The sequence below is a fragment of the Pseudorca crassidens genome, chromosome 3, assembly GCF_039906515.1.
Source record: "Pseudorca crassidens isolate mPseCra1 chromosome 3, mPseCra1.hap1, whole genome shotgun sequence".
Lineage (NCBI taxonomy): Eukaryota > Metazoa > Chordata > Mammalia > Artiodactyla > Delphinidae > Pseudorca > Pseudorca crassidens.
Genome location: NC_090298.1, coordinates 49,768,794 through 49,782,160, shown reverse-complemented (window position 1 = coordinate 49,782,160; position 13,367 = coordinate 49,768,794). Strand labels below are relative to the sequence as shown.

Genomic DNA, 13,367 nt, shown 5'->3' with positions numbered 1-13,367 from the left:
ATTTTCACGCTAGAGAATTCCTTAGGCCAATAGCATATGGAAATATGGATTCACACTCCCCAAAAGCAAATGACTATTTACATCACAAACTGAGAGTCCCCGTAAAACCCTTAAGTCATAGATTCTCCCAGCACATTTAAAAAATGATTCTACTTACAAAACAAACTGTTTCTAGCAGTCACCACACTTCCATGAGATGGGATGGCTGGGGTGGCAAGAACAGCAGGGCAGGGGGTTCGCATGGGGGTCATGGGCAGGCCTTTTCTAATCACCTTTCTCAGGCGTCTCCTCTCAGATTCTCTCCCCAGCTGAGAATCACTACCTCGTTATAGACGTGAGATGCATCCCGAAGAAACATGAGAGCAGAAAAATCACTAAGAATGAGAGGCTTCCCTGGTGGTGCAGTGGTTAAAAATCTGCCTGCCAATGCCGGGGACACTGGTTCGAGCCCTGGTCTAGGAAAATCCCACATGCCGCAGAGCAACTAAGCCCATGTGCCACAACTACTGAGTGCAAGCTCTAGAGCCCAGGAGCCACAACTACTGAAGCCTGTGCGCCTAGAGCCCGTGCTCCGCAACAAGAGAAGCCACAGCAATGAGAAGCCTGCGCACCGCAACGAAGAGTAGCCCCTGCTCACCATAACTAGAGAAAGGTTGAGCACAGCAATGAAGACCCAACGCAGCCAAAAATAAATAAAATAATAGAATAAAATAAATTACAAGTACCTGGTAAGTTAGAATGTTTAGAAAAAAGAATGAGAACTGTAAGACTGTAGTTTTGAAAATGGGGTTATATACCCCAGAAAATGTTTTAAATTAATAGAATTTCTATTTTTATCTCAAAATTAGAAATTAGACTTTCTTAATATTTAACATACAGAATGACAATAGTACATGTACACAATTTGAAAAACTATACACACACTTTTTACAGAGAGACATTTTCAAAATATTTTGCTGATGGAGGCATAATTTAAAAGTTGAGAGACCAATGGTGTAGAAAAATACCGCCTCAGAAAGTTTATGTCAGATTAATTAGAAGATAACTTAGACAGATGTCAGCCTGCCGTCCAAAAATAGTATCCCATTCGCAAATAAATGCCAAGATGAAACTGAACTTATTTCTTTAATGGTTTCATACTGTTATAGGAACAAAACTTCAAATTCTGCTAAAACTGTCACTTTAGGAAATAACAAACATTGGGACTTGGGTAGCAACCAAGGAAGGAAGAAACAAAACTAAAAGTTAGCTTTTAAAACTATTAAGATCAAGATACAGGTTCTCTGCTCAAAAATATCAGCCACACATGAATTTCTGGCATTTTTCAATCAAAATAAATATTAATCAAGAGTAGTCTAAACATATTCACTTTTTACATTTAAAAATTGATGAGACTATATTTTAAATTTTGAGTGGGAATGAAGCTTAATGAAGCTTGTGAGGATCTAACTGAATTCCTCACCAATTTATAAAATGCAAAGAAGTGGTTTGGGTAAAAAGTTATGTTCTTCTTCTAAGACTAAATGGTCAGTATCTTTACAGAGTTTTCAAAGTTTACTCAAAGAGGAGATAGGTTATCTTATGTTTTTCCATAAGATAAATCCTATTTTAACAGTATCATTCAAAAGGGAAGTTCAGCCTTCCAAGATGAATTATATACAGGTAAAATGAGTTAATATAAATATATTTCAATAATCATGTGTTTTAACAAAGAAGCATATTTATGTTCATATAAAAGATGATACAATGTGTACAAAATATTTTTGCCTCTATGTTAAAGCACGCTTGTCAACTAGTAACATTCATGTATACTTTTATGGATAAATTGAAGGCCTGGAGATTTGTCAAGATCTTCACAATCCATATCATGTTCTAAATCTAGGAAAATCCTTGACTAAATCCTTATGAAAACAATTATGTATTTTTGCTTAATATAGAAGTCCACGCTCCTCTACTCTAATACTGTTAGTTACTATAATAAGTTAACCAGAGCCCTTTAATCATATCATCCAAAAGGGTATCTGTTTTCTCCTAATATTCACCTAAAAGCCCCTGCCATCAGCTTAAGATTAGGAACTGAATCTTCTAGGATAAACACCAAAAGAACCTAAGCAAAAGAGTGTGCCGTATACCCTGGACTACAATACTACAGGAAATAATTGACAGGTACCACTGATACCAGCAGGAAAAGTCAACTGTGACTGAGTGATGATGTCCAAGGCTTTTTAGTCCCCAAATTGAAGACTATATGAGGTAGACGGCTTCCATCTAATACCTTCCAAACCAAACCTCTTCGGAGGCAGAAAACACTGATTACCTTGCAGTGCTTTGCATGGTTTTGTGCCATATCCTCTTGGCTATTTTCTTGCCTCTCTGCTGGTTCAAGATTATAAATTGTTAGTAGACAGCTCCATTTTTAATCATGGTAATCTCTAACAAACCATCAGGTGGACGACTAATTATTCAGACACTGGAAAATCTAATCAATCCATATCCAAATAGATTATGGAACATACAATGTTCCAAACACGAGGAACTAACTCTAATTCAACTGCAGACAACATTCTGTGAATAACCTTCAGATCAGCAGGTGCAGGACAATAGCACAGATCCCGGTTGAGCATGTCCCAGAGATCGTGGCCTCTCCTTCAGCTCAGGCTCAAGAAAGAGTAACCAAGAAGTGAAATAGAACTCACAGCTTGCAAACTTATACCATGACTCATGAACTAGATAAATTGTACTAAATTGTGGCATGTAAGACGAACTATCTTAGCCTAAATGTTTTAACAGCAGCTCATTCAGACCATATAGTCCAAGATAAGACCATAGACTCACTCAGTTTCCAAATTCTGACTAATCCCCACCAAGTCCACCCTCTGGCTGACTCTAATCCCCAAAACTTATTAAGTGTCTTACCCAGGTTCACCCATGTGTACATGCTTCCCTGCTATTAGACTTAACATTTTTTGACTACAGGTATGTTTCTGATGGTCTTTGGTCAGTGGGTCTGTAAAAGTCATAACGTCACACATCCACATGCTGTCTTGATAAAGAGGGTTTGTAAGTAAGGTGTATTTTTTTAAGCAAATGAGAAAGAAAGGGAAAAAAAAACAGAAATGGAGGAAAAAAGAAAGAAAATTGGGCTGCTTCTTTGACAATATCAAATTCTTAGGCCCCAGTGATTCTTCTTCTATGTTGCTTCCAATGAATAGAGAAACCATACTGAGTTTTGTGAAACGTTTTGTTGCCTAGATAGCCTATACCCACCCCACAGATCTTAAAATATTATAAGCAATTAGCCGGTGCTATGCAAATATCAATGAAAACAACAATACAGTAAATTTTCATATATGTAGAGTCACTTCTAAGTTTGTTTTTGTGGCATTGCCTTATTTGAGATAATCAATGACCCTGATATTATTCTTATTTTAGAGACAAGGTCTCTAAATCACTGTCAAGTAGCTTAAGAACTAGAACCAGAATGCAAACTCAGTTATTAACCGTCATGATGAATTCCTTTCCATTTTTTTGCAGAGACTTTATAAAATGAGAACTTACATAACCATGTACATAATAGTATAAAAAAATTCAGGTCAATCATCGTTTTCTTTTAGGGAAAACTAGAGTTGCATTGGAGTTGCTTTTTTTTTTTTTTTTCTCCGGACACGCAGGCTCAGCGGCCATGGCTCATGGGCCCAGCTGCTCCACGGCATGTGGGATCTTTCCAGACCAGGACACGAACCCACGTCCCCTGCATCAGCAGGCAGACTCTCAACCACTGCGCCACCAGGGAAGCCCTGGAGTTGCTTTTTTTTAAGTGTTGTTGATTAAAGAAAACAACCTTTTATCATCATTTTCATAGACTATAGATAGCATTTATGCAGTCAGAAGTTGTTTTAATTAGACACTGACCAAAACCAAAAGTTTTCATTAGATTTAACACTCAGTAATACTACCAAAGTTTTAATCTCACCTTACCAATAGGTCAAACACAGTCAAATGCTTTAAAAAGGCTTTGGCCATGCAGTCATCGTATTGGAATAATCACCTTTTAGATGGTCAGCAGTATTTGAAATGTGCACATGACCTCAGGTAAAAGCAATGGCCTGTGGAGAAGCTTAGCGCATTTTATACTGGACTATTGAGCACATTCACAGTTCATAAAATTTAATGGTCTGTCTGTAATGATTTATTTTTAAGTCCGCCAGAGGCTTCCAGGGAGAACAAAACATGACCAAATGCCATCAACTACTTTGTCAAGCTTAATGGTAGCATTTAAAACCCCACCACAAACTTACAAATTAACTACTGTCTCCCAGCATGAACTGAAAGTCTCCCCTTAAATACATTACAGTGCTTCTTGACCTACCAGGAATTTCTCTGAGCTGAAAAGGTATATTCTTTCCAGGTACTAGGTCAGAAATGTTATGAAAGAAGTCAGACTCATTAACACTATTCATACATAGGACTGTGGACCAAATTAAGAGCAGATGTAAGATGGCATCCCTGAAAATCAGGACAGTCATTTTTACGGGTGGGAAGAGGATTAAAAAAGGATTGTTAATAGGAACTAGCTCTCTACTACCAGAGGCTAAGTGTGAGGGTCTAAATCTGATAACTGCTAACCAGAAAAGTGCACATTCAGTCCTGTCATCATACGCTTTAGTGTTTCCATGTAAACTGCTAACTAAGGGGAAAGAGCTATTTAAACCACTAGCTGTTAATTCATAAATCATCTGATGAACACATACACATTCTGGCCAAAAATGAGCAGCTAATGTGTCAGGAGGACTCACTGTAATTTCTCCGCAAGACCCTGATTTGATCATTATGTGACTAAATTGATGACTCAATTTTGTGTCTGCATCCTTGCACTTATCCACACACTTGCAGAAAACAGACTAATGAGCAATAAAATGATCAAAAGCACGATAAAACAGAACAGGAATAAAGGCCTCAATTAACCACAAACTGAGAGAAATTCCTAGGTAAAATCACTGTAAAGCATATTATCCCTGTTCCCGATATTGTATCTGTTAAAGCATCCAAGCAAGACTAGGCATAGAATAGTTACTCCGGAAATATAATTGATTAATAATAAATGTAGGATAGAAAAATATAACCATGGAGAATGAATAAAAGAATAAATGAATGCCTGGTTTTTACAAAGGCCTTTATTTTTATTGAAAAGTATTTCTCTCCTCTGAACTCAAGAGGTGCTAGGCGTGCACCAAACAATTCTAATTAAAAACCATCACCTTATTTGAATGTCTTCGACACAAAAGTTTTCATTCATATCTCTTGATGTCTGGTGTCTATATCCCATTTTTTCACCCTAGCCCTTTTTGTCTCTTGTCTCTTCATTTTAGTCATTTTATTAACCTTCTAATTATACAAGTAATGCATGCTTAGTACAAAAAAAATCAGAAAATATGAAAGATTACAAAGAGAAAATAAAAGTCAACGTTAATCCCACAACCCAGAATTAACCACTGATAACATTTTAGTGACTTCTCTTCAGACTTTTCCTTGTTCATATATTCAAAACAAGACACACTACACATACTATTTAATAGCTTTTTGTTTCAGTTTATTTTTCAAAAACACTTTGACTTAGTTCTATGAAATGAACCTATGGCTCCCTACTGATCCCTGTGGTTAAAAACACTTCAACACAGGTCTGAGAATGCTTTTATTTTAGTTTATAGTTATATCCTATTAATCCACCAAGGATTTACCATATCACTGTTTGCGTTAGTCCAAAACTCGAATTATCAATGGGAGTCTGGTTAAATAAACCATAAACCTCCATGCAATGGAGGGATGGGATCTATGGTATCATAGATAGCCATTAAAAAGACTAGCTATCCAGGCTTCCCTGGTGGCACAGTGGTTGAGACTCCGCCTACCAATCCAGAGGACACGGGTTCATGCCCCGGTTCGGGAAGATCGCACGTGCCGCGGAGCGGCTGGGCCTATGAGCCATGGCTACTGAGCCTGCGCATCCGGAGCCTGTGCTCCGCAACGGGAGAGGCCGCAACAGTGAGAGGCCCACGTAAAAGACTAGCTATCCTAATATCTTCTCAGTACTTGATAAAAGTTTGATCATTTGATAAGTTTAGCTTAGAAAGAGCTAGAGTTACTGTGATTTTCACCTTTAAAGAATTTTTTTTCTTCATGGACCCTTGATAAAACAAGTTACAGAACAGTATGTATTTCTACAAAGAGGTCTTAGTAAGAATTTTTACTTTTTCATCTTTATATCCCTCATTGTATACATATAGTTCAAATTTTTAAAAAGCACTGGTAAGAATAAGGCAGGAAAATTTTAATTAGGAAAAAAGGTCAAGAACTGTGACGGCCTGAGATTTTACACTACAAGCTAACAAGTTAACATGGTACAGTTTCATGAATACTGACAGAAGACACAAGACTCCTGGGTCAGAGATAAAGGACTATTACTGACAAAAATAGCAAAAGCAAAGCGTCGGTATTTTCTTAGACCAGTTTCCCAATCTCCTATTCCCAAAGGTATTTCAAAGAGGGCCAGATGATACCTGCATACACCCTGGGTTGTACTTCGGGAAAATAACTGAGCTTTAAGCATCTAAATCTTTTCAGCAAGCATGCCTGTTCTTTGCTCTGGAGGAAGCCACCTCTGTTTTCCAAGGCTATTCACTATGCAGACATGCTTGAAAAGGTAATCTGGAACAAAGGGAGTCAGTGCCTCTGCTCTCAAAACTTGCAGAAATTTGAGAGACTTACAGAGAATCAGTTCCTAGTAGAATATATATCACTCTTATTAGTGGCTGCATATTTAATGATATTAGTGTTCTATGATATATTTAACTAATATCTTAGAGCTTAGTTGTTTCTAAAGCCATCATTAACATTCTTGGATTTGTCCTATTACTTCTTTGAGATTATTCTAGAAATGGGATCGCCAAGTCAGACTTTAGTCAGACTAAACTTTTTGTAAGATTTTCTTCTGTGTACCTTGCCCTCTAAGAAGCTTGTTGCTCATACCCTGCTTATGTAATAAATATTTGGTTCCCCTTACTTTCGTTAATGTGGGATATTATCAATCTGTTTGATCTCTTCAAATCTAATAGGCAAAGTGATATCTTTGTTTTCATTTGTTGATTATTAATAAAACTGAATATTTTTCACTATATTTATTAACCATGTATCTTCTTTTATATTTTAAATATTGATATCCATCAAGCCATTATTTTTTTTATAAAAGCATTCATCTCTGTGTTATTGATTGGTAAAAAGTCTTTTCTTTTTTTAATTTTTAAATTTTTTATTGGCTGCACCACGCAGCTTGCAGGATCTTAGTTCCCCAACCAAGGATCAAACCCACGGCCCCTGCAGTGGAAGTGCGGAGTCCTAACCACTGGACCACCAGAGAATTCCCGGTAAAAATTCTTTATGTATCTTTTTTTTTATATAACAGAATTTTTATACAACAGAATAAATCTAGTTCCACGCACACCTGTAAATATTTACCCTATTCTTAAGGGCAACCTTCAAGCCCCCAGATTATTACTCTATCTCTGGGGGAAAATCTAGGGTAATTCTACAGCTATAACATAACTATAAACCCCTTTATTTCATCCTTTGGGCATCTCTGTCTTAATATGTCATCAAAGGTCTGTGCTAAATAGCTTAAAACTCATCCAATTGCAAATGTGAATTTTCACATAAGTCCTTCTTTCTTTTCCCTGCCAAATTTTATAGGATTAAGTTTGAAACTAATTATAAAAGCAATGTGGAACGCTAAGAAACAAGACTAAAAAAGGCTCTAATAGAAGAGTTTGATCCTAGCCTGTTATAATAGAAGTGTCTCATCTCTCCTAGTGTTACAGTGAAAGTCATTATCCACTAATATCCCTATTTCCCAGGCCAAGTAAATACAAAAGGTTGTTAAATCTGCATATAAGACACATGTGGTTTTGCTATAAATATGAAACTTAAAGAAGTGACATAATTTGTTAATCTTGCTAGTTGTCTCCCTATCTGGAGACTATTTTAATTACCTTTGAAAATTGTGTTCCATCAAAAAAACAAATCATTTTTTGCAGATCATAGCTGGAAATTAGAGGACTATAATAGGGAAAATAAATTTAAAGTACTTTAAAGAAGTGATTGCAACATTAAAATGAAGTCCTTCAACTCTATAATAAAGCACCTTTTCCCCACAGAAAGAAAGAAAAAAAAGCTGTTAGGCTGCTATATTCAACTTACAAGAGCAAAATTTGACAAGGACTTTCTGTGAAATGAAAGGCAATGTGTTAAATGAGAACTCAGTCGTGAATGCCAAATCTCAAAATTCTCAAGGAAACCTTTTCACTGATTCCAGGTAGCTGATGTGTTTAGGTAGCAGATATTTAAATATAATTTTAAAAACTAAAACAAAATGAATAAATAATTTCAAGGTCAGGATAAAAACTAAAATAACATAAGAGATCCAGATTCCTCCAGTGCTTGTATTGGTTTAAAGGAATCAAAGTTGAACTAATATTCCTTAAGAGTTGGGAAACCAGTGCCTCTGGATTGTCCAAACTCATGAGGTGCAAAGAGAACCTTCAGAACCCAGTTAGAGACATCCAGGGACCAAAACTATATTATGTCCAAAGAAGCCAGTGGACTTCCCTGCTGGCTCAGTGGTTAAGAATCTGCCTGCCAATGCAGGGGACACGGGTTTGATCCTTGGTCCGGAAAGATCCCACATGCCACAGAGCAACTAAGCCCGTGCGCCACAACTACTGAGCCCAAGAGCCACAACTACTGAAGCCCGCGCACCTAGAGCCCGTGCTCTGCAACAACAGAAGCCACTGTAATGAGAAGACCGCTCACTGCAACAAGGAGTAGCCCCCGCTTACCGCAACTAGAGAAAGCCTGCGTGCAACAACGAAGACCAAACGCAGCCAAAAATAAATAAATAAATATATTTGTTAAAAAGAAAAAAAAAAAAGAAGAAGAAGGCAGCATTTCTGGTGGCACCAGAAAGTGAAAGGTACTTTTGCAGCCAGATGTTGTCAATGTTCTTCATTCTTTGGGTCATAAAGAAAAGACTCCAAGTGGCCAGTAATTGCATTGTTTTTCTTCTTGACATTGTGTAACTATTTGGGGCCCACACATGGACATATATACATGTAACTTTAATCCAACACCCCACAAACTCAGTTTCCCTATCTTGCTCAGGCCCGTACTGGAACGTAAAAGAATATACATGAACTGGACTAGTATCACCTCACACCCCTCCCTTTTATTTCCTTATTTCTCACAACAACCCCCTTTATATATTGAGCCTCAGGGGGTTAAGTGACTTATTTTATATCTCACACCTAGGAAACAGTCAGTCAAGTTTCTTTCACTCTCAGAAACTTTCAAGACTTGCTTTCTCTTTGTGGCTCTCTTGGCACCTGAGTTTCACTACCTTCTGGAGCACAGTGAGGGTCTGTTGGGCTTTCTTATCCCTCCCTAAGGTGGTCACAGAGGCCCAGCACAGCAGACAGTACCTTCTGCCTTTTGGAAAGAGAAGAGATATTCTCCTGTTTGTGCATCCTATGCCAGGTACAGCTAAAACTCTACCTCTCTATAGTCACGATATCACAAAATTAGCCCGATATGCTCAGGGACGCTCCTTGGGATCATTCTGATAATCTTTGTGTTCTATGCATTTCAGAGGTGGACCTCACATGCAGAATGAGGGAAGAAACCTCTCAGGAGTGAAGAGGCTGGGTAAACAGGTGAGAACAAAGCAGGAAGCAAAGAAGGGATCAGGCACAGTGCAAAATTTCTCTAAAACTCTAGAGGAAGAAATAAACATTCAGGAAACCAAGTGCTCAGGGGATGAGGTCAGTTGGTACTTCAGTCCACAGCTAAGATAACACCAACTATCCCTCTGCCCCCTGGGACAAGACAGATCTGATGCTCTTGGTTCTGAGTGGGGGCAGGGGGATGCCTAGCCATAGTTTGGGATGTCTGGCCCATGTAAAACCCTTCTTCTCTAAGAGATACCCTTATGATCTGTGGGATACTCTGTTAATAAATTCCCCTTTTTGGATTAAAGTCTTACTCTCAGATTCTCACAGGAAGGCACCTTAGTCCTGCCCTCATGCATGCCTAGTTTCTCTCATTCTGGAGCCTTTCTGGTTCAAATCTTCATTTAGTAAACACTTAGTCTTCTTGACCTCCCGCATCTATGATTCTCCTAGGGCTGCTGTAAAAAATCATCATAAAATTGGTGGGTTAAAACAACAGAAATTTATTTCGTCACAGTTCTGGAGGCCAGAAGGCCAAACCTGAGGAATTAGCAGGGCTCCCTCTGAAAAATCCAGGGGAGGATCCTTCCTTGCCTCTTCCAGCTTCTGATGGCTCCAGGAATTACTTGGCCCATGGCAGCCAAAGACCAGTTGCTACCTCCATTTTCACATCACCTTCTCTCCTTTCTTATGACACTTATCATTGGAATGAGGATCCACCCAGTAATCTAGGATGATCTCATCTCATGATCCTTAACTTAATTACATCTGTAAAGGGTCTTTTCCCAGTGAGATCACATTCACCAGTTCTGGAATTAGGACATGGACATATCTTTTGGGGAGCCCCCATTCAACCCACTACACGCATGTAGGCACAGAGTAGAGAAACCTAACTCAGTTCCTGTTTGTCTGTTTACTTTCCATCCTTTCAACAACACTGTCCAATAGAACTTTCTGCCACAACGGAAATGTTCCATATCTATGCTGTACAACATGGTAGCCACATGTAGCTACTGAGCACTTAAAACGTTAGCTAATAGAATTGAATGACTAAATTTTAAAATTTTTATTTAATTTTAAGCAACTGAAATGTAAGTAGCCCCATGTGGTTAATGGCTGCTATATCGGACTGCCACAGTTCTAAAATTTTTTTGTAGGATTTGCTTTTTATATTTTTTTTCCAACTTTATTGAGGTAGGATTGATAAAAATTGCATATATTTAAGGTCTACAATGTAATGACGTGATATATGTATATACTTTTAAATGCTTACCACAATCAAGTTAATGAATATATCCATCACCTCACACAACTACCTTTGTCTGTATGTGTGTGGCAAGATTGAAGATCTACTCTCTTAGCAAATTTCAGGTATACAATACAGTACTACTAACTATAGTCACCATGTTCTACATTAGATCTCCAGAGCTTATTTATCTTAAAACTAAAATTTGTGCCCTTTGACCAGTATTTCCCTAACCCCACCCCACCGCCACCCCTGGCAACCACCATTCTATGCTCTGGTTTTATGTCCTCAAAGTTCATACGCTTTTTCACAAATGGCAGGATTTCCTTCTTTTTATGGCTGATTTTTATTCCATTGTATACATATATACCACATTTTATTTATCCATTAATTATTCATGGGCTTAGGTTGTTTCCATATCTTGAAAATTCTAAAATTCTGACAAGGCTTACCTACTGTCTTCTCCTTTCCTGTTTTCTTTTTGTGTGTGTGTGTGTGGTACGCGGGCCTCTCACTGTTGTGGCCTCTCCAGTCGCGGAGCACAGGCTCCGGACGCGCAGGCCCAGCGGCCATGGCTCATGGGCCCAGCAGCTCCACGGCATGTGGGATCCTCCCGGACTGGGACACGAACTCGCGCCCCCTGCATCGGCAGGCGGACTCTCAACCACTGCGCCACCAGGGAAGCCCTCCTTTCCTGTTTTCTGTCCTTACGAGTTTACACGCATTTCTTTATTGTCCTTCTCATGAGATTATAGAAAGTAGCAAAGATAAATACATGAGATTGTGGAAAGTAGCAAAGATGAATACATGTATTCACAAAAATAAATACAAGTAGCAAAGGTGCTTAGTCTGCCATATTTAACTGGATGGCCCTATCAATTATCATGGAACTAGCTCATATTCTCTCATTATGATAAAAACTATCATGGGAAGGGGAGTTCATTAACAAATTCAATATTTGGGTGGCTTTTTCTGGGTCATTTTGGCTAAGGTCTCAATCTTAGGGCAGAAGAAAAATGGAATAATGGTACCTTGAGACTGCAAAAGCCAGGGTCGGCTGCCCATATTAATGACTCTTTTGAAAACGTACACTATTTTAAAAGAATATGGAAGTCATTAGGCAGGTAGAATGTTAGATGATGTTATTAACTTTGTTACCACACCATATGAATCAGACATAAGTACAAGGTCAAGTCTGACTCAGGTAACAAAGATTTCACAAAGATTTTATGAATTTTAAAATTAAAATTATGTGCTCGCTTCAGCAGCACATATACTAAAATTGGAACGATACAGAGAAGATTAGCATGGTCCCTGCGCAAAGATGATGCGCAAATTCGTGAGGCGTTCCATATTTCACCCGCACAGAGGATTGGTGCCGACCAGCAATCACCAGCCTGAGAGGCTTGTCTGCTCACCCGCCGGGGCAGGCAGAGGCTGGGAGCTGAGGCTCCAGCTTCGGAGGTCGTATCCCAGGGAGAGGACTGGGGTTGGCTGCGCGAACACAGCCTGAAGGGGGCTAGTGCGCCACAGCTAGCCGGGAGGGAGTCCGGGAAAAAGCCTGGACCTGCCTAAGAGGCAAGAGACCATTGTTTCCTAGTGCACGAGGAGAGGGGATTCAGAGCACTGTTTAAACGAGCTCCAGAGACGGGCACAAGCCACGGCCATCAGCGCGGACCCCAGAGACGGGCATGAGATGCTCAGGCTGCTGCTGCAGCCACCAAGAAGCCTGTGTGCGAGCACAGGTCACTATCCACACCTCCCCTCCAGGGAGCCTCTGCAGCCCACAACCACCAGGGTCCCATGATCCAAGGACAACTTCCCCGGGAGAATGCACAGTGAACCTCCGGCTGGTGAAAGGTCACGCCGGCCTCTGCCGCCGCAGGCTTTCCCACATCCGTATCCCTCCCACCCTCCGGCCTGAGTGAGCCAGAGCCCCTGAATCAGATGCTCCTTTAACCCCATCCTGTCTGAGTGAAGAACAGACGCCCTCAGGAGACCTACACACAGAGGGGAGGCCAAATCCAAAGCTGAACCCCAGGAACTGTGCAAACAAAGAGAAAGGGAAATCTCTCCCAGCAGCCTCAGGAGCAGCGGATTAAATCTCCACAATCAACTTGATGTACCCTGCATGTGTGGAATATCTGAACAGACAACGAATCATCCTAAAATTGAAGCGGTGGACTTTGGGAGCAACTGTAGACTTGCGGTTTGCTTTCCGCATCTAATTTGTTTCTGGTTTTATGTTTCTCTTAGTTTAGTATTTAGAGTTTATTATCAGTGGTAGAATTGTTTATTGATTTGGTTACTCTCTTCCTTTTTTTTTATAGGTAATTTTTTTTTTCCTT

The 13,367-nt window shown here is 39.4% G+C and overlaps 1 non-coding gene across 1 annotated transcript; it reads left to right on the top strand.

The window, feature by feature from the left end:
* Positions 1 to 12,271: 12,271 nt before the first annotated feature.
* On the top strand, positions 12,272 to 12,378 carry LOC137222805 (U6 spliceosomal RNA). The gene has a single exon (XR_010942597.1). It is a non-coding gene; the product is annotated as a U6 spliceosomal RNA (small nuclear RNA).
* The last annotated feature ends 989 nt before the right edge of the window (positions 12,379 to 13,367 follow it).